Source organism: Bubalus kerabau, chromosome 3 (assembly GCF_029407905.1).
Source record: "Bubalus kerabau isolate K-KA32 ecotype Philippines breed swamp buffalo chromosome 3, PCC_UOA_SB_1v2, whole genome shotgun sequence".
Lineage (NCBI taxonomy): Eukaryota > Metazoa > Chordata > Mammalia > Artiodactyla > Bovidae > Bubalus > Bubalus kerabau.
In genome coordinates, this window is record NC_073626.1 from 127,657,936 (window position 1) to 127,681,473 (window position 23,538).

General features: G+C 43.0%; 1 long non-coding RNA gene across 2 annotated transcripts; it reads left to right on the forward strand.

The window, feature by feature from the left end:
* The first annotated feature begins 284 nt into the window (after positions 1–284).
* LOC129646562 (uncharacterized) lies at positions 285–8,158 on the forward strand. Of its 2 annotated transcripts, XR_008712027.1 has the most exons (7): positions 285–412; positions 1,217–1,284; positions 2,723–2,798; positions 3,591–4,357; positions 4,487–4,602; positions 6,576–6,693; positions 7,880–8,158. It is a non-coding gene; the product is annotated as an uncharacterized LOC129646562 (long non-coding RNA). The 2 variants fall into 2 exon arrangements; XR_008712026.1 differs by having other exon boundaries at positions 2,723–4,357.
* Positions 8,159–23,538: the final 15,380 nt, after the last annotated feature.

The following is a 23,538-nucleotide window of genomic DNA, read 5'->3' on the forward strand; positions in this document are numbered from 1 at the left end:
TGTTAAACACAAAATGTATAACCAAATTGTATATTAATTGATTCAAGGAATGTAAGAGTCTGTCTCCTCCACTAGTCTAAGAGCAAGTTAAGGGTGTGGTTTGATGTTTCATTTGTCTCCACCTCCCCAAGATTTCTTACTAAATATTTCCACGTAGTAGGTACTCAATAAATGTTGATGACCTATTGCTGAATGAGGAAGTCTTTTCCACCTGGATTTCTCTTGTTCTGTGGCATTAGGACCATAACAACAACCACATCTCCATAGCAACAACGGAGGTGAAGAAGATGAATAATACAATAACTTGCAACTTCTAGGTCTCTGAAGAAGACTGTGACTGTTTGGAGTCACAGTAACGAGGACAGCAGATGAAAGAAGAATGATGGAAGGCAGAATTAGCAGGAAGCCTTAGGTCAGTGCTTAATCTCCAAACAGCCCATCCACCCCCATTGTCTTTGTAAATCAGGAACTCCGAATGTCAAGGGCTTTACTTCCCCACAAAGGTCCACACCAGCAGTTGAACTCAATACAGCTTCTGAACTATTGGGAGCTACTATTAGAGTCACTCCAACCTTTTGTTGTCACTTTGTATGGGCAGGCATCTCGTAGGCAGAGCGTTGTTTAATCTCCCAACTGTCTTTTGCTCACTCTTGGTCTGAAGTCAGGATTTAAATAAAAGCGGTGGGTGGGGGGCTGTACGAAACAGATGGCAGCCTTGCTGCTGTGATCTGCAGACATGGCATGCCTATGACAACTTCCTTTTTCCCGAGAGTTCCACTTTTGGGGAGTGCAGAGCTGAGAACTCTCTTATTGATCTTGAAACTGGAAAGACTTAGTTCCCAGTCACTGCAATTGACAAAGGCTTTTGCAGCTCATTACCCGCCAGATTACGTGGCACAATTCATTAAAATTCTGTTTCATTGACTGTATTTGTAAATAGGCTTGGGGAACTTTATCAGTTTTTGCCTCTTGCAGAGCTTTCCTTCAGTGAGTGCATTTTTCTTCTCCTTTTCCTGCTAGAAAAAGTCTGCAATAATTTGCCACAAGATGTGTAATCATTTAAATACAAATGCAAATGAAATACTAACTGGGAATCACAGGTTCCTAGATTCCCGGCCCCTCCTGCTTTCTATTTGCTGCTATCTGCTTGGGTGGGTTACTTTAATAAATACATTGGCTTTGAGCTCCTGTGACATTAATTTTGTATAATGGTCAGATTTTTTAGCAGGCCTGTGCCCTGTCATTGCTGTTGTTTGAATACAAGCAGAAAGGGAAAGATGAAAAGTAATTTTTCTTTTATTAATACCTAAGGGTTAAAGAAATGATTCTTTGGATAGTGCCCATCTTCAGATGAACCCAGAGCGTTGGACAAAGGGCACGAAAACAGGTGAATGGCTCCCCTTCAGGTGTGCTGTGAGGTGGTTGGCTCACCCTAGAGTAAGGTTTTCCTGTAAAGGAAAACACGATGAACATTTGTGAACTAGACAGGTTCTGATGCAACGACTCAGCTTTGCCATTGTAATACAAAAGCAGCCATAGACAGCATGTAAGTCTACCTCTGTTTCAATAAACCTGTATCTATGGACATTGAATGGAGAATTTCATACTGTGTTCAAGGGCCATAAAATTCTTCCCCTCACCCTCTCCCAACCGCTAAAAAATGTAAAACCATTCATAGTTCGTGGGCTACATAAACACAGGTGGCAGTGGGGTTCAACCCACTGGCAGGCTGTAGTTTGCTGACCCTTGCCCCAAATCAGTGGTTTTTCTTTTTTTTCCTCTTGGTCATGATGCATGCTGCATGTGGGATTTTAGTTGCCAGACCAGGGATGGAACCCATGCCCCCTGAAGTGGAAGCATGGAGTCTTAACTGCTGGACCATCAGGGCAGTCCCAGCAGTGGTTTTTCAACTGTGGTCCCTAAATAGACTTGGGGACTTGTGAGATGGGCTGATGGGTCTTTATCCAAGTTGGAGAGGGTATAACACCGTGGTCTGTGGTTGGAGTAAGAATTTCTCCAGATATTGTCTTGTGTTCTTCTAACACTTCTAAGAAGATCATCCTCTGTCTGGGTTATCCTGACCATACCAAGGGGGCTGGTGGGTAGAGCTCTTTTGACAAAGACATTGCTGTGATAAGGAATGGCACTGTGGTATCAAAGGCCATCTGTTATTTGCCCATTTTCATCAGAGGCAGAGCAGGTAGAGTCCTGATATGTTAGCATCTCCTGAGCATAGCAAATAAGGTTGACATCTTTTTCATGTCGAGTTACCTGGACTGTTCCCTGTCTCCCGGACAGAACATCAAATGAGAACCACCCCATCCTCCAACTCAGTATCGATGTCTCCTACCTTTGTCAATACCCAGTGAATCTTAGGATCAGTAGCTTGGATTGTCGAATTAAACGTCTCTGCAGCTGAGCCTGGCCATCCCAGCTGTTAATAATGATGTGATCCCGATTCAACATGTGAACAATGACAACAATAACTCCTTATCGCCCTGGGATCTGCTAATGTTCCTGGAATTTCATATTTATTAACTCAGAGCCCTAAAGTGGGACTCTGGGAATGGAGGATGTATGTTAATATCCTAATCCCGGAAATGAAGACTCCAAAACTCAGAGTTTAAATTGGTTTGCTAAGCTCTCACAGTCGGAAAGTGACTGAGCCAATTTGTATGTTCAGATTCATCAGAATTAAAAATTTCTGTTTTTTTTCTTCTAGGCCTCTCTAGGTTGGAAACTGCCAACTTACTACATTTTCTAAAAAATAGGCATCAGAAAAAAATAAACTGCTTGAGGTATGAATCTGCTTATGAAATCTCCATTTCCTCTGGGAGCATCCCAGTGAGGGTTCTGTTGGCCCCAAGAGCCAGGGCAGGACTTTCCTACCCACCCTGACTGTAATGAGCTGCCTCCAGGGTTCTTAAAGTTATGCAGAGCTGCCATGGAGGCAACTGGCCATTCATGCTGGGCTCTGATTACTGTATTTCTTAAGCATGACTGAGTCTGGAAAATAATTCATTGTAGGCTCCATTTCTGTGACTTTTCTGCATGCTTTGAGGGGCTATAATTGCACAACACTATTGGAGGTCATTTTTCCTTTCTTGTAAAAGAGAAAACACGGCTTGTTTAAGGCATGACTACTGGAATTGTATTTGCAAAGGTTGAGATTCACTATTGGAATGAAAGATGGTCTTGCAATAGTTCTTTTCCTCTTGTACAGGCATCAGTAAAGCTTCGAGTCAGACCCTGCGAGGCAGTGGTAGATGGTACATCTGGAGCTGACTGTCCCTCCCATATCTTTTGCATTCAGATGCAATGTGGGAATTAGGTTTTCTCCAAATCTACCTCCTCTCCCTTAGCCTTATTGCCAATAAGTCCAGACTTGGAGGCTGAGACTGATTGCCCAGGAAAGGGGGAAATGATTGTTGCCTGGAACAGAAATGCCAATTTCCAGCTTGAGTGTCAAAGACTATAAAATCTTGAGAGCCAAGCTTGCAAAAGAGGAAAAAAGGATTTGACTGGGTTTTCCTGAATTGTGTTTTTACATATGGTCCCTGATTGCTTTTTTTTTTTTTTTCTTTTCATAGTGATAGGATTCTTGCCTGGCACAGTACCACCCAGAATAAATCTACTTACCCATCCTCCCTTGCAGCTGTGAGAGGATGTCACAAAACCACAAAGCTGGGCCAGTGGGATGCAGGCAGAAGTGTCACATGGCAGCTGTTGGGAAACTTCCTTAAAAATCTGGTCAGAGTGAACCCCATGCTGCCTCCTGGACCATGGTGGGTGAGGGCCCGTTTCCAGGGGTGGTGAGTGGTGCAGGGAGGAATCTGATCCTAAGGACCAGGGCAGAACTGCCTCACCAGCATGGAAGGCAGAACTTTGGACCCATGACCTTCCCCCTGGTGTTATCCTATGAGTATGTTACATTACATGGCAAAACGGACTTGGCAAATGTAGTTAAGGTAATCAGTTGACCTTAAGGTGAAGAGTATCCTTAACTAATCAGGTGGACCAAATCTAAGTTGTGTGGGTCCTGCTAAAGAGAAATCTATCTCCAGCTTTCATTGGAAAGGGGAAATCAGAGATTCAAAGCAGGAGAAGATTCGATTTGTGGTTGTTGGCTTGAAGATGAAGGGGTCCACCTGTCAAGGAAACAGGACTTCAGTTATATAGCTGCAGCGAACTGAGTTCCAGTAACAACCTGGATGAACTTAGAAGTGGATTATTTCCCAGAGTATCCAGGGAAGAGCTCAGCACTGCCAACACCTGTGTTTTAGCTTTAAGAGGCTCTAAGCAGAGGACACAGCTGAGCCACACTGTGCCTGGATTTCTGATGCATCAACACTGTGAGGTAGTAACTTCTTGTCATTTAAAGCTGCTGCATTTGTGGTAAATGGTTATGTGGCAATAGAAAACGGATATACTAACCTTCATGTGAGTGGAAAAAAATCTCAGTATTTGGATCTTTTATCAATTGCAGGCAAACCTAATCCTGACTAATGCAAATACCAAGAATCCAAAGTTGAAATGTTGACCCTGGAGACAGTGTTGGAGCAGCAAAGAATGTTCTCACATGAGGGGCTGAGCTAAGTGAAGGTGAGCACGTGGATCAAGCATCCTTTATGTGCCCATCCTCTGGTGGGGAGGAGGCACATGAACAGAGGTTTCCAGAGAGGTTTGGGTGAGTCCTAGAGTGGGTAGTTTGTCCTGATTCTTTAGGCAGAGGCTGGAAAGACCATGCACCTCTCAAACAAACAAACAAACAAAAAAACCTGGGGGTTGCCACTTCTCACCTGCCACCAGAAGGCAAAGAAAAAATGCTTGCAGATGGGTGTGAGATGTGACTCTCAGGTTCTCAGGGTCTTGGTCAAGCTGTCCCTAGAAGATAGGGATCTCATGGGAGTGAAGCTGGCCTCGAGTTCTCCAAGGAATGGCAGCTCCAGTGAGAGGGCTGAGTCAAGAGAAAGGGCCACGGACACCCAGCTTCCTAGATGGTCCCATGGAGGAAGCACGTCCATTCCTGGAGCATCAGGACCCTAACCTTTCCTGGCATCCATAAACCATTTATGGATGTAGGATGGAGAGATTCTTAAAGAGACAAGACATTCAGGAAGACTAATTGCCCAAATACTTTCTATTGACAAGATCAAGCTTTTACAGGCATCCTACAATCAATAAAGTTTCAAGAACAAGATAAGTTGATGAATAGAAAATAATGGTGGTGAGCAACTTTTTCCTTTTTTTAATGCTTTACTCATAGTTTATATTTTTCTAGCCTGTGACATACAGATTTTATCCTCTCCACATTTTTGGTTCTTCCCCCCACCATTTTCACCCTTTATTTTCAAAGACTTTTCTTCTTATGAGAAACAAAACATAATTCTATGTCACCACTGTGCTGAGTGCTATTGAGTTAGTCTGCTTGTTTTCCTTTTTAAATTGTGCACTATATTGGCATACAAAATAGTCTTTGAGTTTAAGAACTCATAATAGAATAAATATCCATCCTGAATTTTGGTTGATTACATCTTTGTTTTTCTTTATTTTTTTTTTTACCACATTTGTATACACTCTTCAATAATACACTATTTAGTTTACCTGCTTTTTACTCTTGTTGACTGAATCCTGTAGTTTTCCATGGGCTTCTTTCATTCAACTGATGCTTCGGTCCATCTCTGTTTGTATATGCCTGTGCTGGTTTTTATTGCTATATTGTATTCTGTTGAATAAATATGCCAACACTGATTTATTCATTCTATTGAAGAGGGCCAATTAGGTCACTTCTAAGGTTTTTGCTGCTGAGAAAGCATTGCTGTGAACACTCTCACAATTTCCTGATGCACATTAGCTAAACATTGCTCTAGGGTGAAACTCGGGCAGGAATTGCTGGGTCATGGTTTACGTGCATGTCCGTCTCTGTCATATCACGCTGAAGGGTCTTCCAACAACGGGCAAGTATTTTCTCCTTTATGGGACTCACAGCACAGCTGGGGAGACAAGAGTAGACTTCAGGAATAAACTAGTGTCCATACTGGGTAATTAGAAGCTACAGGGTTCATTTAAGATATTAAAGAGAGAGCCCGATCGCTCAGCCATAGAGAAGAATGAAATAATGCCATTTGCAGCAACATGGATGGACCTAGACATTATCATACAAAGCAAAATAAGTCAGAAAGAGAAAGACAAATACCATGTGATATAAATTATATGTGGAGTCTAAAACAGGACACAAATGAACTTATCTATGAAACAGAAATAGACTTATAGACATAAAGAACAGATTTGTGATTGCCAAGAGGGATGGGGAGTGGGAGAGGGAAGGATTAGGAATTTGGGATTAGCAGGTGCAAGCTACTATATATAGGATGAATAAACAATGAGGTCTTACTGTACAGCACAGGGGTCTTTAGTCAATACCCTGTGTGATAAACCATAATGGAAGAGAATAATACACACACACACACACATGAATCATTTTGTTTACCTGACACTAGCACAACATTGTAAATCAACTCTATTTTAATTAAAAATAAAGAGAGCCCTGTGAATGTCTCATGATATTTCTTCAGAAAGTCAGCCCACGGTGGGGAAGTCTTCCTTGGGAACAAGAAGTGATTACTTGACACAGTGGAAGAAAGCTGGAAATAGCACAAGGAAATTGGGAAGGAAGAGAGGACAACTATAAGGGTAATAAATAATCCTCCTTTGGTGAAAATGGATGGAGGGTATGGGCAGTAGTAAGCATGTTGCCTCATTCCCTTGGACCCCTGGCCATGTACTGGCATGCACCCAAGCACATCCAGGCCTTATCAAGAGCTGCGGTTCCCTCTGTCTGTGGAGTCAGTTTGGCCTTGTCATCGTCTGGTGGCACTCCCTGGTCACATCCTCTTCCTGCTTCTCTGCATCACTGTACTCTATGGCTGGCTTGAGCAGGTCTGGGCAACCCATTTAAGGTTCCCTTACTTTGCCACTGACTCTGTTTTAGTCCTCAGGATGTCTAGTGCATTCCTCCACTGAAGCCAGTGAGAGGCACAAAAGTAAGTGTATTTTCACATATGAGGATGTAAGCTTTAGAGTGGTGAGCAATTATGCTAGAACAAAGGCATCATATTTAGGTATCAGATAAGACTGCTGAGGAAGGGACACTTTATACAAGAGCTTCAGAATGAACAGGAGAGAGCCAGAGGAAGGGGTGGCACGGGTGGGATGGGGTAAGGAGCCTTTTAGGCTTGTGAAATAGCATGTGCTAGGGCCCTGAGGTCAAATGGTTTGGCCAACGTGACTGGAGCATGTATGTGAAGGGCAGTGACCTCATATGATGCTGGAAGGGTGTGAGAGGAGGCAGTGGGGCTCATGTAGAGATTCTGTCTTAAGTATAAGGTGGAGGTGCTGAGGGCTTGGGCAGAGAGTGAGGCATCCTCGTGGTGGTATGTGGGATGCTGGGCAGGACAGCAGGGCTGTGGCTGCCAGGCTGCTGGGGACACTGCTGCAGTGGGTGGACTAAATCAGAGATCCTGGCTTCCTGTCCTCCTCTCTGCTACTGGAGCCCATGTCCCTTCAGCACCCACAGCTCTCTTTCCTCCTTCTTTTGGTTTGTTAGCTTCTGTTTAATCTTTTGGATCTCACTGTTTCAGTGATCACCTTAAATTCTTCCAGAGTCCCTGGACTTCTGTAGACATCACCCTGGCAGTCAGAGGGCCCCTTCCGGTTGGGAAATTCACCACCACAGGGATGGAACACAGGGGTGTTTGGTATTTAAGTGTATTTTATTGATAATGAAAAGTTTTGTTTCCCTTATTGTAAAATCTTGAACTCCTTCTTTCTGTCTTTTTTTCTTTTGTGGCCACACTTCATGACGTGCGATGGCATGCAGGATCTTAGCTCCTGGACCAGGGATGGAAGCCCTGCCTCCTGCAGTGGAAGCGCAGAGTCCTAACCACTAAACCACCCAGGGAAGCCCCCTTCTTTCCGTCTTTTATTTAAATACATCTGTGCTCCTAACCCTAATCTTCATTCCCAGCATCTGATTAAATTTGGCCCAAGGGCTCCTCTTTAGAAAACAAGCGGGACTTGGGACATGCCCGGGTGTCCAGTTGTTAGGACTCTGTGCTTCCACTGTAGTGGGCAGGGTTTCCATTTCTGGTCTGGGAACTAAGATCCTGCATGTCGTGTGGTTCAGCCAAAATAAATAAACAAAAACAAACTGTCATATTAAAAAAAAAGGAAGAAAAACAAGTGGGACTTTAGATTTCCTTTGTGTCACTCAGTGGCCATAGCATGGTGTGCACATAGTGTACATAAATACAAGCATACACACTTGTTTTTGGCATTCCTGACCCCCCCACCACCTCAATGTGCCAACATCTCCATTTTCAAGTGGAGGTAACCACTGTAAGTAGACCCTAAAGTGAAGAAAGAAAAAAATGTCAAATTCCAGATTCTCTCTCCCCAGGGGTAAAAAGCAGAGACCTAGGCATCAGAATTGAAGGCAATGGCACCCCACGCCAGTACTCTTGCCTGGAAAATCCCATGGACAGAGGAGCCTGGTGGGCCGCAGTCCATGGGGTCGCTAAGAGTCGGACAAGACTCAGCGACTTCACTTTCACTTTTCACTTTCACGCATTGGAGAAGGACATGGCAACCCACTCCAGTGTTCTTGCCTGGAGAATCCCAGGGACGGGGGAGCCTGGTGGGCTGCCGTCTATGGAAGCAACTTAGCAGCAGCAGCAGCAGGCATCAGAATTCCTTCCCTGATACTTACTGAGTACATGGTGCCATGTGAAACACAGTTTCTACCAATCTCCCTGCTGATGGAGAGAAGACGCAGAAAGAAACAGGAGCCTGGTGGGCTAGAAGTGGTACGGAAGGGCCAAGGAGGGAGTGGTCACCCTTTTTGCGGGTCAGGAGGACTTTCTAGAGGAGATAGTGGCCTTTCAATAGGTCTCTTGTTGCAGTCCTTGGGAGCTTATCTAAGCTTGGAGAGCCTCCTTTTCTTAGCAGAAAGTAGAAGTAAACAGTGCTCTTGAAATCATAAGCAGTAAGTCCCCTACACGCAAACAAGTTCTGTTCTAAGAGTGTGTTCATAAGTCCAGTTGTGACGCAGTGGTAAAGAATTCGCCTGCCAGTGCAGGAAAGGCAGGAGACTCGAGTTCGATTCCTGGGTTGGGAAGACTCCCCTGGAGAAGGAAATGGCAAACCACTCCAGTATTCTTGCCTGGGATATTCCAAGCACAGAGGAGCCTGGTGGGTCTATAGTTCATGGGGTTGAGAAGAGTTGGGCACGACTGAGAACACCTTAAGCTTTCTCCAACAAATTAGCCTAGGTACCCAACTGATACAACCAGTTATATATATAGTACTGTACTGTAATAGATTTATAATACTTTTCACACACATAATACACAAAAAACAAATACAAAAAATAAAAAAAATTTTTTATCTTACAGTACAGTATCTTGAAAAGTACAGAAGTCCAGTACACCAGCTGGTGCTTCTTAGCAATACCAGGTATATCACTGATGTTTTTATCCTTGCTTTCAGACATCCTGAGCTTGAAATAAAGAATTGTACTACTATACTCTATAGAATACTGTACAGTAAAGTACACAAAAGGACAGCTACTTGTAGAGAATGCATGTGTGTGACAACGTAGGCCAAACGTGAGCTAACTTAATGTGATCGGGCATGTGAATGCATGTTTCCATCTTTGAAAGTTTACAACTTGAAAAGTTTGTATGTAGAGAACATACTGGACAAGTCCATGTCTCTGTCCTTTGAAGTAAAAGGTTTTAATCTCCCAGGCCTCCCTGGAGTCTCAAAAGCTGGCTCAGGAGTTAATGGTTAGGCTTTATCTTTTGCCCTACCTTATTCCTGGCAGCCGGTGCTCTGTGGCAACCTAGAGAGGTGGGGTGGGGAGGGAGGTTCAACGGGGAGGGGACATATGTATACCTAAGGCTGATTCATGTTGATGTATGGCAAAAACCATCACAATATAGTAAAGTGATTATACTCCAGTTAAAAGTGAAAAAATTAAAACAAGAGTTAATTTTTAGGAATGTGAAGACATAGGAAAAAAGAATAGCTGCTGGGCTGGGAAAGTGGGAACAGTTCAGACTATAAACCAGCCACATGGCACAGCCACCAAACTCACAGTCCCTTGAAAATACAGATAAAGACATGACACACATTCCTAAGTAGTTTCTACACGTAGCAGACCCCCACCAGATGGAAACTGCTACCACAAGCATATAGATCCTAGACTGGTTGAAACCAAAAGGTTGATGATGCTTGACATTTTCCTTGATGCCCGCACATCTGAAAATTGTGCACAAGCTGATCACATACCCTGCAGCCCCCTCCCTCATGCTGTCTTTAAAAACTGGGGAGTCTGGGTCTTTTGAGCTTGAGCTGCCTGTTCTCACTTTGCACCTGCAATAAACCCTGTACTCCGCCCTCAACTCCCCCACAACCTGGTGTCTATAGATTGGCTTTATTGTGCACGGGTGAGCAGACCCAAGACTGGTTCAGTAACACACTTACCTACCACTTCCACAAAAGTGGAAGCCAAATCAAATAATGTATGTGAAATACTTTGTTGTAATTTTTCCGATATCAAACCTTCATGGAGGTCAGATACAGCTCTGGCCACTCTGCCCTTCTGCATAAACTCTTGGCCTGTGGCTCCTATCATTTCAACTCCAAGCCTGCCAGGTCCTGGGTGAGTCCCCTGTTCATACAGATGGTCCTTCCAATACAATGGTCACTCCCTCAGCTCCTGTAATTCTTTTCCCCACTCTACCTCAGGCCTCCCCCAAACCCCCACCAACTGATTACATAATAGAACTCACCAGAAATCCAGAGTTTTGCTAATTCCAGCCTCTTGCTGCCTGATCATGACTTTCTCCTGCTTGGTTGTTTAAGGATTCCCTCTATGCTGGTTCAGAGAAGGCAATGGCAACCCACTCCAGTACTCTTGCCCGGAAAATCCTATGGACAGAGGAGCCTGGTAGGCTGCAGTCCATGGGTTGCTAAGAGTCGGACACGACTGAGTGGCTTCACTTTCACTTTTCACTTTCATGCATTGAAGAAGGAAATGGCAACCCACTCCAGTATTCTTGCCTGGAAAATCCATGGATGGAGGAGCCTGGTGGGCTGCTGTCTCTGGGGTTGCACAGAGTCGGACACGACTGAAGTGACTTAGCAGCAGCAGCATCTATGCTGGTTCTTCAGTCTAATCAGGCCCTCTGGGGCCCTGACCATCTCACCGTCTGCCAATTTATCTGCTTGTTTCTTAAAAAGATTAAATTCCCATGCATATCTTTTTGATACTTCCTTGGCAAAACCCTCCCTTCCATGAAAGTGGCTACTGGTTTGCACCCCACCTGCAAAAACATGGCAACATTGACATTACCAAAAATTTTTGACTGTTGATCACCAAGTTTCTCAGAACAATGTACTCTCCCCCAAACAGCCCTCTATCCTGTCTAATTTGAGGAGGGCATCTTGCATTTTCACAGACAAAAGTGAATTCATCAGACTTTCCCATCATCTCACATCCACACCTGCTTACAGCATTCTTTCTCCCTGTCTTCTTGTTTCAAAAACACATTATTTTTTATTATTTATTTAATTTATTTTATGGAAGTACAGTTGATTTGTAATGTTGGGTTAATTTCTGCTATACAGAAAAGTTATTCAGTTATACTGCTGCTGCTGCTAAGTCGCTTCAGTCGTGTCCAACTGTGTGCGACACCATAGACGGCAGCCCACCAGGTTCCCCTGTCCCTGGAATTCTCCAGGCAAGAACACTGGAGTGGGTTGCCATTTCCTTCTCCAATGCATGAAAGTGAAAAGTCAAAGTGAAGTCACTCAGTCATGTCCGACTCATAGTGACGCCATGGACTGCAGCCCACCAGGCTCCTCCGTTCCTGGGATTTTCCAGGCAAGAGTACTGGAGTGGGGTGTTATTGCCTTCTCTGGATTCAGTTATACATATATATGTAATACATTCTTTTTTTTATGTATTCTTTTCCGGTATGGTTTATCACAGGATATTGAATATAGTTTCCTATACTCTACAGAGGACCTTGTTGTGCATCCATTCTATATATAAAACATTGCATCTGCTAATTCCATTCTCCCATTCTATCCCTCACTCATTCTTTTTTAAAAAATGTGAAACATGTAAATATCATGTATGAAATGAGTTGCCAGTCCAGGTTCGATGCACGATACTGGATGCTTGGGGCTGGTGCACTGGGACGACCCAGAGGGATGGAATGGGGAGGGAGGAGGGAGGAGGGTTCAGGATGGGGAACACATGTATACCTGTGGCGGATTCATTTTGATATTTGGCAAATCTAATACAGTTATGTAAAGTTTAAAAATAAAATAAAATTAAAAAAAAAAAAAAAAAAAAATGTGTTCTCATGGTACCACATTCCTTTCCTTCAGGGCACTCAATCTGTCTGTAATTACTCATTCAATTGTGCGGCTCTCTCTTGGAAGCCTCCCTCCTACTGGACCTTGAGTGGTGGGCCGGGTTGCTTTTTGCCCAGCGTTTTGTTCACTGGATCTTCTGGCTCAGGAAACCTTGGTGAATGATTGGCCGACTGATGCACATACCGCCCTGCTTCACCCCACCCACTTCATGCATTCCATCTAGGCAACAGGGCACCAGGAGCTGACAGGGGCTGAGACATCCTGAAGGAAAAAAACATCAGTGTGCTATTTACAGGGTGGAGACAAAAGACTACATCTGCACTAATTTCTAAAGAGTTGGGTTGTTTGTTTTGTTTTGAAATTATCTGCTGAGAGAATTGAGTAGCACTCACCCTAAGGGGCAGTGATTATCTGCTAATTAACTTTGTTGATTAATGGCAAATGAGTGTTGGGTTGCAGTTACAAACTTGTGAGCCCATATTCACTTGCTTTTGGGTAGTCAGCTCTGCTTTCAGGGAGATTCCCCTGATTTAAAGCCTGCTTTTGGTGACACGCTCTAGCCTGCAGGGCCAAACTGGGAGATGATGTCCCTTCTTCACAATGGTCCTGCTTACACATTTTGTACTTCAGGGAATAACAGTCATGCAACCCTCCCACTGTCACCAGCATTATTTATCTTTCTATCCCCGCCTTGCTTCCAGTGACACAGGCTGGGCCCTGGGGCCTGGGACCCTTTGCTGCAGTGCTTGCACCTGGACAAACATACGGCAGCAAAATACAAATAAATTATAAGGGACTAAAAACACCTGCTTGCACGTGCAGTTGTAGCAAATGATGGACAGTAAGTAATTATGGACAAAAAAGACTAAAAAGACCAGTGGCCACTTCTGAGGAGCCAGGAGAAAAAGCGGGGGTTTGGGAGGAAAAGCAGGGTATTGGGCATGCCCCCTGCACACAGCGCCACCTAAGGGGTGAGCAGACCATCTAAGCCATCTCTCCAGCCCAACCCCTGAGCATAACCCTACCCTCACTCCATACAGGGAACCAGCTCACCTCCCCTTGGGGAGCGACTGAGCGAGGGAACCTGCCACTTGTTCTCACTGCCCTGCTGTAGCAGGGACCCCAGTAAAGCCTGGCCTGAATTTCTTCTCTGACCTCTGATCAGTTTCCATTGATTATGGAAGCCAAGGACCCTGGTCAGTAACACCAACTCTGGTTGAATGCTCTCTGTTTATTTTTGTGAAAGTCAGAGGTATTAAGAAATTTGAGCTAAAACTTGGAGATCTGTCAAAAAGATGACAGCTTATCTTTTCAACATCATGCTGGAGAGAAGCGCTTCCCAAAGTGTGGGCTAGGAAATCCCTGGGGATCCTGAAACCCATGGAGGGTGTCTGTGAGCTCAAAACTATTTTTGTGATGACATGAAGATAGTATTTGCATTTTCCACTGGATTGACATTTGCAACTGGGACAAAACCAACAGTGGGTGAAGCTGCTTGTATACTAACACAAATCATAGCCCTAGTCATTGCATACATCTTGCCATATACTCACAGTAAAAAAAGTTATTTCACTGACAAAATCGGTGGTGATATTAATGAATTTTTTGTTATAGCATAGTGAAGTGTGCCAGCATTTGGAAGATCTGTAGAATTCACTGAATTAACATTTTCTAAATGACCAATCATGATTTCTCATGCATGGGTAAAATACCCATTGAAAATATAAGGCAGACCAAAGGACCTTACTATAACAATATAAAAAGTTTTCAATATTATTTCAGAACAAAAGTGACTCATATTGTTCATTGCCACATGCAAGGAGAAACGACCATTTGTTTAGTTTTAATAAAGTGTCAAAGAAAATGATCCAGAATGATCTAGAAGGGTTATTAAAATACTCCTCCTCCCTGTTCTGACAGCATATCTGAGTGAGGTTGGATTTCCTTTGACTACTCAACCAAAATGACACACTGTAACAGATTGAATGTAGAAGAAGATATGGGAATCCAGCTGTGTTCTATTAAGCCAGACTTCAAACAAAATTTACCAAGATGTAAAACATACCCACTTTTCTCACAAAAAAATATTTTTTGTTGGAAAATATAGTTATTTTTTACAAAAGTATGTTATTTAAAATTTACATTAATCTATAGTGGGTTTCAAGATTGCCGGGAGAAATATCAATAACCTCAGATATGCAGATGACACCACCCTTATGGCAGAAGGTGAAGAGGAACTAAAAAGCCTCTTGATGAAAGTGAAAGAGGAGACTGAAAAAGTTGGCTTAAAGCTCAACATGCAGAAAACAAAGATCATGGCATCCGGTCCCATCACTTCATGGGAAATAGATGGGGAAACAGTGGAAACAGTCTCAGACTTTATTTTTCTGGGCTCCAAAATCACTACAGATGGTGACTACAGCCATGAAATTAAAAGATGCTTACTCCTTGGAAGGAAAGTTATGACCAACCTAGATAGCATATTGAAAAGCAGAGACATTACTTTGCCAACAAAGGTTCGTCTAGTCAAGGCTATGGTTTTTCCTGTGGTCATGTATGGATGTGAGAGTTGGACTGTGAAGAAGGCTGAGTGTTGAAGAATTGATGCTTTTGAACTGTGGTGTTAGAGAAGACTCTTGAGAGTCCCTTGGACTGCAAGGAGATCCAACCAGTCCATTCTGAAGGAGATCAGCCCTGGGATTTCTTTGGAAGGAATGATGCTAAAGCTAAAACTCCAGTACTTTGGCCACCTCATGCGAAGAGTTGACTCATTGGAAAAGACTCTGATGCTGGGAGGGATTGGGGGCAGGAGGAGAAGGGGATGACAGAGGATGAGATGGCAGGATGGCATCACTGACTCCATGGACGTGAGTCTCAGTGAACTCCAGGAGTTGGTGATGGACAGGGAGGCCTGGCGTGCTGCGATTCATGGGGTCGCAAGGGGTCGGACACGACTGAGCGACTGATCTGATAGTGGGTTTATTGGTTTTCCAGGTAGTTCAGTGGTAAAGAATCTCCCTGCCAATTCAGGAGACACAGGAGACACGGGTTCAATTCCTGGGTCAGGACAATCCCCTGGAGGAGAAAATGGCACCCGCTCCAGTAGTCTTGCCTGAAAAGTCCCATGGAGAGAGAAACCTGGTGGGCTACAGTCCATGGGGTCACAAAGAGGCAGACATGACTTAGCAACTGAGCATGAACACATAATGGGCTTATTATTATTATTTTAAAAACCCTTAATTTTAATTTTTATTGCATCAAATATTACTAGATATAACTTACATCCACAAAGCTCTTTGGGGTGCCCTTCTGCTGGATTCTCCAATGATCAGTTTTGTAAAATTTTGATATGTGCTCACACTTGACATGAAAATTATGTTTCTTAAACACATGATGAGAATTTCATTTGATAAGGGACAAGGGCAAAAATGTTGGTAGAACTGTCCACCTTTCCTCACCTCATGGTTATGCACACTGGGAAAGACCAGCCCAGAGTCCCCTCTGAATGCCCAGGGCCCGCCTCTCTAGCTGTACCCTTATCTACCTCCCAGACTGAGATGTCTCACCTGGACACAGGGTTCCAAAATCCATCACACAGAGCTGTGACACAGGTAAAGTGACTGGCTGTTGTCTAGCTAAGTCTCAGCAATCTGGGTGTATTAGTCAACATGGTCTGCTACAAAAGAATAACACAGGCTTAAACAAAAATCACTTTTCTTACTGTTCTGAAGACTAGAAATCCAACATCAAAATGCTGCCATTTGGTTTTCTCTGAGGACCATCAAATTCAGACTTAAATTGAAGTAAGTAGGGGAAACCACTAGACCATTTAGGTATGATCTAAATCAAATCCCTTACGATTATACAAGGGAATGACAAATGTATTTAAGGGATTAGATCTGATAGAGTACCTGAAAAACTATGGATGGAGGTTTGTAACATTGTACAGGAGGCAGAGATCAAGACCATCCCCAAGAAAAAAAATGCAAAAAAGAAAAATAGCTGTGAAAAGAAGAGAAGCAAAAAGCAAAGAGGAAAACAAAGATATACCCATTTGAATGCAGAGATCCAAAGAATGGCAATGAGACATAAGAAAGCCTTCCTCAGTGGTCAGTGCAAAGAAATAGAGGAAAACAATAGAATGGGAAAGACTAGAGATTGAGATACCATGGGAACATTTCATGCAAAGATGGGCCCAATAAAGGACAGAAATGGTATGGACCTAACAGAAGCAGAAGATATTAAGAAGAGGTGGCAAGAATACACAGAAGAACTATACGAAAAAGATCTTCATGACCCATATAACCATGATGGTGTAATCACCAATCTAGAGCCAGACATCCTGGAATGCAAAGTCAAGTGGGCCTTAGGAAGCATCACTATGGACAAAGCTAGTGGAGGTGATGGAATTCCAGTTGAGCTATTTCAAATCCTAAAAGATGATGCTGTGAAAGTGCTGCCCTCAATATGCCAGCAAATTTGGAAAACTCAGCAGTGGCCACAGAAAAGATCAGTTTTCATTCCAATCCCAAAGAAAGGCAATGCCAAAGAATGTTCAAACTACTGCACAATTGCACTCATCTCACATGCTAGTAAAGTAATGCTAAAAATTCTCCAAGACAGGCTTTGACAGTACGTGAACTGTGAACTTCCAGATGTTCAAGCTGGATTTAGAGAAGGCAGACCAACCAAAGATCAAATTGCCAACATCCATTGGATCATCGAAAAAGCAAGAGAGTTCCAGAAAAACATCTATTTCTGCTTTATTGACTACACCAAAGCCTTTGACTGTGTGGATCACAACAAACTGGAAAATTCTTAAAGAGATGGGAATACCAGACCCCCTGATCTGCCTCTTGAGAAATCTGTATGTAGGTCAAGAAGCAACAGTTAAAATGGGACATTGGAACAACAGACTGATTCCAAACAGGGAAAGGAGTACTTCAAGGCTGTATATTGTTACCCTGCTTATTTAACTCATATGCAGAGTACATCATGAGAAACACTGGGCTGGATGAAGCACAAGCTGGAATCAAGATTGCCAGGATAAATATCTATAACCTCAGTTATGCAGATGACACCATCCTTATGGCAGAAAGTGAAGAAGAACTAAAGAGTCTCGGTGAAAGTGAAAGAGGAGAGTGAAAAAGTTGGCTTAAAACTCAACATTTAGAAAACTAAGATAATGGCATCTGGTCCCATCACTTCATGGCAAATAGATGGGGAAACAGTGGAAACAGTGGCAGACTTTATTTTTGGGGGCTCCCAAATCACTGCAGATGGTGACTGCAGCCATGAAATTAAAAGATGCTTACTCCTTGGAAGAAAAGTTATGACCAACCTAGAGAGCATATTAAAAAGCAGAGATATTTCTTTGCCAACTAAGGTCCATCTAGTCAAAGCTATGGTTTTTCCAGTAGTCATGTATGGATGTGAGAGTTGGACCATAAAAAAAGCTGAGTCTGGAGAATTGATGCTTTTGAACTATGGCATTGGAGAAGACTCTTGAGAGTCCCTTGGACTGCAAGGAGATCCAACCAGTCCATCCTAAAGGATATCAGTCCTGGGTGTTCTTTGGAAGGGCTGATGCTGAAGCTGAAACTCCAGTACTTTGGTCACCTGATGTGAAGAACTGACTTATTTGAAAAGATCCTGATGCTGGGAAAGATGGAAGGCAGGAGCAGAAGGGGACGTCAGAGGATACAGTGATTGGATGGCATCATGGACTCAATGGACATGAGTTTGGGTAAACTCTGGGAGTTGGTGATGGACAGGGAGGCCTGGTGTGCTGCAGTCCATGGGGTCACAAAGAGTCGGACACAACTGAGCAGCTGACTGATCTGACTGACTGAACTGAAGACCATCATGGGAGCACTGGCTCCAGGCCTCTCTCCTTGGTTTGTAGGTGGCCAGCTCCTCACTGTGTCCCCATCTCAACTTTCTTCTGTGCATGTGAAGCCTTGGTGGCTTTTTGTATCCATATTTCCTCTTCTTAGAGGGACTTCAGTGATAGCAGATTAGGGCCCACTCTGAAGACCTTGTTATAATTTAATCACCTTTCTACAGGCCTTTTCTCCAAATACCATCACATTTTGAGATCCTGAGGGTCAGGGCTTCAACAAATGAACTTGAGGTAGACACAACTCAGCCTGGGGATTTCCTGGTGGTTCAGTGGTAAAGAACCAATGTGCAATTCAGGAGATGTGGCTTTGATCCCGAAGTTGGGAAGATCCCCTGAAAAAGGAAATGGCAACCCAGTATTCTTGCTTAGGAAATCCCATGGACAGAAGAACCTGGCAGGTTCATGTGGTGACAAAAGGGTGGGACACAACTTAGCAACTAAACAGCAACTCAGCCTGCAGCACTGGGTCAGCTATCTATTACCCCCTGGGTGTAGCACAAACCTAGAACAACTCAATGGCACTCAACAATAAATGGTTATTTAGCTCACTGGTTGGGCTTGCTCTTGCAGCAGGGGTCCACTGCAGGCTGGCCAGGTGACCCTGACTTGCTCACCCAGATTCCTAGGGGCTGGCTGGCTGTTGGCCTATCTAGAATCGCCTTGGCTGTGACCATTCAGGTTGCCAGGCACCACTCCCCTGTGTCTTCTCTTTGAGCAGGCTACCCCAACCATGCCCTTCTCAAGTGATGGGAGACAGCAAAGCAGACCAAGCTCAGAGTGAAGACACCTTGAAGGCCTCTGCTTGTGTCATGTACCCCTACATCCCACTATTTTAAGATAGATATCATAGACTGAGTATTTAAGTCTCCCCAAATTTATCTGTTGAGACATAACGCCCAATGCAATGGTCCTAAGAGGTGGGCCCTTTGGGAGGTGATTAAATGAGGGTGAAGTCGTCATGAATTTAATTTGTATTTTTAGAAAGAGACCCCAGAGAGCTCCCTCACTCCGTCTGCTCTCTGAGGAAACAAGGAGAAGACTGTGGTCTGTGAACCAGGAAGTAGGCTCTCAGCTGTCACAGAACCTGCCAGTTTCTTGACTTTCCTTCCTTAAGGACTGTGGGAAATGAATTTTTATTGTTTATAATCATTCTGTTACAGCAGCCCATCAGACTAAGACATCAGTAATATGGCCAAGCACTGACCCGGGGCAGGAGGGTACCACAAGGTCACAAAGCAAAGGGTGGGAATGAGGGGGTGGGAGGGTTAAAAGCTGGAGCCATAATGGAGTCAGGCTCACAGACCCTTAGCTTAGAGCTGGCATTGTTCTTCTAGTTAAGCCCTTCTTGAGTCTAGTTGAATTTTCATTTGGTTCCATCTTATAAAATGAGGAAATAGACATGTGTTTATCATGTATCAACTATTCTAGTCATTTTATCATACTGTCTCATTTAATTTTCCCAACAACCCTAAGAAGTAGGCACTATTATTATTATTATTTTAAAATTTACATTTATTTATTTTAATTGGAGGCTAATTACTTTACAATATTGTATTGGTTCTGCCACACATCAACATGAATTCGCCTAATTAAATATTAAAAGCTTCTGCACAACAAAGGAAACTATAAGCAAGGTGAAAAGACAGCCTTCAGAGTGGGAGAAAATATTATTAATTTTTAAATCTGTTTTGCTGAAGCATGGTTGATTTATAATGTTGTGTTAATTTCTGCTATATAGCAAAATGACATATATATGTATACATACATTCTTTTTCATGTTTTTTTCATTATAGTTTATCACAAGATATTGAATAGAGTTCCCTGTGCTATACAGTAGGCCCTTGTTGTTTATCCATTCTTCAATAGTTTACATTTGCTAATCCCAAACTCCTAAACCGTTTCACCTCATCTTCCCCTTTGGCAACCACAAGTCTGTTTTCTATGTCTGTGAGTCTATTTTGTAGATAAGTTCATTTGTATCATTTTTTAAAGATTCTACATAAAAGTGGTATAATAAGATATTTGTCTTTCTCTGTCTGACTTAACTTCACTTAGTATGATGCTGCAAATGGCATTATTTCATTTCTTTATAGCTGAGTAGTATTCACTACATCAAGAAATAGGCATTATTATCCACATTTAACAGATGAGGAAACAGGCTTAGAAAAAGTTAAATAACTCATCCAAAATGACTCTGTAGGAAAAAAATTTTATCTAGATCCTGAGAGCTTTCTCCCTCACTAGTACTTTTGAAACCTTTCCATCTGAATTATTCTATGTGTGGAGGAAAGTGAATTTGCACCCCTAGGGAGCCTGAGGGCTACTGCCCAAATTGCCCATAGGAGTCTGAAAATTCTTCAAAATTCTACATTTTCTCTTAAAAATTAACATCTATTTGGCATTCTACTTCATCACATATCCTTTTAGCTGTAAAAACTGCTGATATCTTTAAGCAGAATAGATGCTCCTGTAAGAAATGCATGTTTAATGAGTATCCTGCAGACCCCTGGCCTGCAGCTGCGTTCCTTGGGAGCTTGCCCAGCTCAGTTTGTGAAGCATGGCATTGCACCAGGCAGCTTTCCTGGAACAATGAAATTGAATGGCAGGCCTTGTTTGGCTGTTAGTATGCACCCTGGAAAATGGATATGACAGACTTTTGGCATCTCCTGTCACTTTTTTTTGACATTGTCAGACACTTCACTGGTCTTACATTTAATTTGTCAATGATATTTCCTTAAAGAAGTAAGAGCAGTCTAGCAAGAAAAGGGTAGCATGGATCCTGGGTTTTTGAGGTCTGCTGCTTACATGCTCCTTTAGAACTGACCCATTTTCTTTCAGAGCTCTATTAGGCATTGACATCAAAGCTGGCTTGAAGGGTACATTAGAGGTGAAAGATCCAGTTCAATATCCTGTTGGGGCACAATATTTCTATGCCTTCAAGGAGCTCCGAGTTTCTTTTTAACAGCATTTACGATCACCTTGTGACCTCAAGGTAGAGTTGGGTACCACATGGTGGATTTTTCAGTTTTGACCAAGGCAACATGTAAATGTGTCTCTGGTTAGAACCTTGAATCTCTGGCTAGAATCTTGAGTCTCTGGTTAAAACCTTGAGCATCTGCCACCCATGGAGTAATGGATAAAGATGACGTGGTACATATATGTTAATACAGTAGACTATTACTCAGCCACAAAGCAGAACAGAATTGTGCCATTTGCAGAGATGTGGATGGACCTAGAGACTGTCATACAGAGAGAAGTCAGAAAGAGAAAAACAAAAACCATGAATTAACACATATATGTGGAATCTAGAAAAAAATGTACATATGAACTTATTTATAAAGCAGAAATAGAGACACAGACATGGAGAACAAATGTATGGATAGCAAAAAGAGAGAGGCAGAAGGTGGGATGAGTTGGGAGCTTGGGATTGACATACATACACTACAATGTATAAAATAGATAACTATTGAGAACTTACCATATAGCATAAGGAACTCTACTCAGTGCTATGTGGTAACAAAAGGGGATATATGTATACATACAGCTGATTCATTTTGCTGTACAGCAGAAACTAATACAACATTGTAAAGCAAATACACTCCAACTAAAAAAAAACCCTGACCATCCAGTTAGAACCTTGAGAATCCGGTTAGATGGTTATGATAGGAGTATGGGCTTTTTAAGTCTTTCAGAAGCATCACGTCACTGTCACATACCTGTGACCCACATAGTATGCATTGGGATCAGCTCAAAATTTGCTGTCTGTGGTAAATGACTCTGTGTTTTGCTTTGCATTCTCTTGACCTCACCTCTGAGTTCAGTCATGACTAGAGTGGACAGTTCTGTTTAGGCTTTGGTTCTCTTTCTGCTGATGGTATCTGGCCTTAAGGATATGCTGCTTGACTTGGCTTTCTACCCTAGAGCTCTTTCGGTCATGCACAGGGTGTGTGCAGATGTGCAAAGGAGTTAAAACTTTCAGGGACAATCCTTTACTACCCAGAAAAGGACGTGACCGGACCAAGGCTCCTGTCTCATCTTTCTGGCAGATAATCCTGAGTGGCAATGTGTATACTGCTGAGGGGTCCTTTTGGACTAGGAACTCCTGTTGGCCATAGCAGTGACCTTGACAATGCCTTCTTTGTCTGACTTTTCATCCTTCCCTGTCTCAGTCTCCACAGACCTTGTTTCCTCGGATTCCCCCCAGCACAGATGGCCTGAACCCAAGCCTTTGCTCTCCAGGGAACCGAAGCTAAGACACTGTCCTCTCTAGTTGGGTTCCTCTGGGCAAGGTGCTTTGCTTTTTTGGGTTTTCTCAGTTGCCTCAACCCTTTGAGGACTGAAGTCCCTTCCAGCTTTGAAAGTCTATAATTCTCTTTGAATGTCTCTTCCCTTCTGGGGACTCTTTCTCTTCCCAATTCATTCATCAGCCAAACCTTTGACATCCAGATTGGTTGGTTATTCAGTTTCAGATGAGCCATTTCATACTCCTGGGTGTTCTGAAAGGATTCCAAGCATGGCCTCCTTGGAGACCTTTTCGTCTTCCCGGTGTAGGACTTTCATGGCATCCCAGTTTTAGAAACAAAATGCAGGTATTCTTTCAATTCCGGGCTTTAGTGCCAAAACACTGAGCCTCATTGTGAAGTTTATAGTCAGTTATTTCTCAGTTGACATTTTTTCTTCCTTTAGAAAAAACATCTGCCTCTTCATCATTTGATTTGACTAATGAAAGGCTGCCCATCTAGAAAAGGTTACTTGCTGTCTGCCATGGAGGCTTTGGTCTCGCTGATTGCACCAGATCACTCAGAATGGGAAGTGGTGTAGAGTAATAGGCAACTCTGTGCTTCTGTCTGCTGCTACCTGGTTCTGATTATGTCCTTGAAGGTCCTTCACTGTGAGCTTGTGCCTGTGTATGTGACAGGGGTGGAACTAGGGGATTGCAAGGTGCTGGGCAAAGACTCACCTCATTTCTGATTTTTAATAAACATTTCTGTGTTGTAGGAATTCACTCTACTTCCTGAATATGAATTCTTATATTGAACCCCTACCTAGAGTTCCAGCCTACAGCAACTGGGACCTCTTACCAATTGTGTTTGATGAGCCACATGCCATGTGCTTTATGAGTATTGTCACAATATCGCTGCAGATAGATACTATTGTCTTCATTTTGATTAGTGAGGAAACAGCTAATT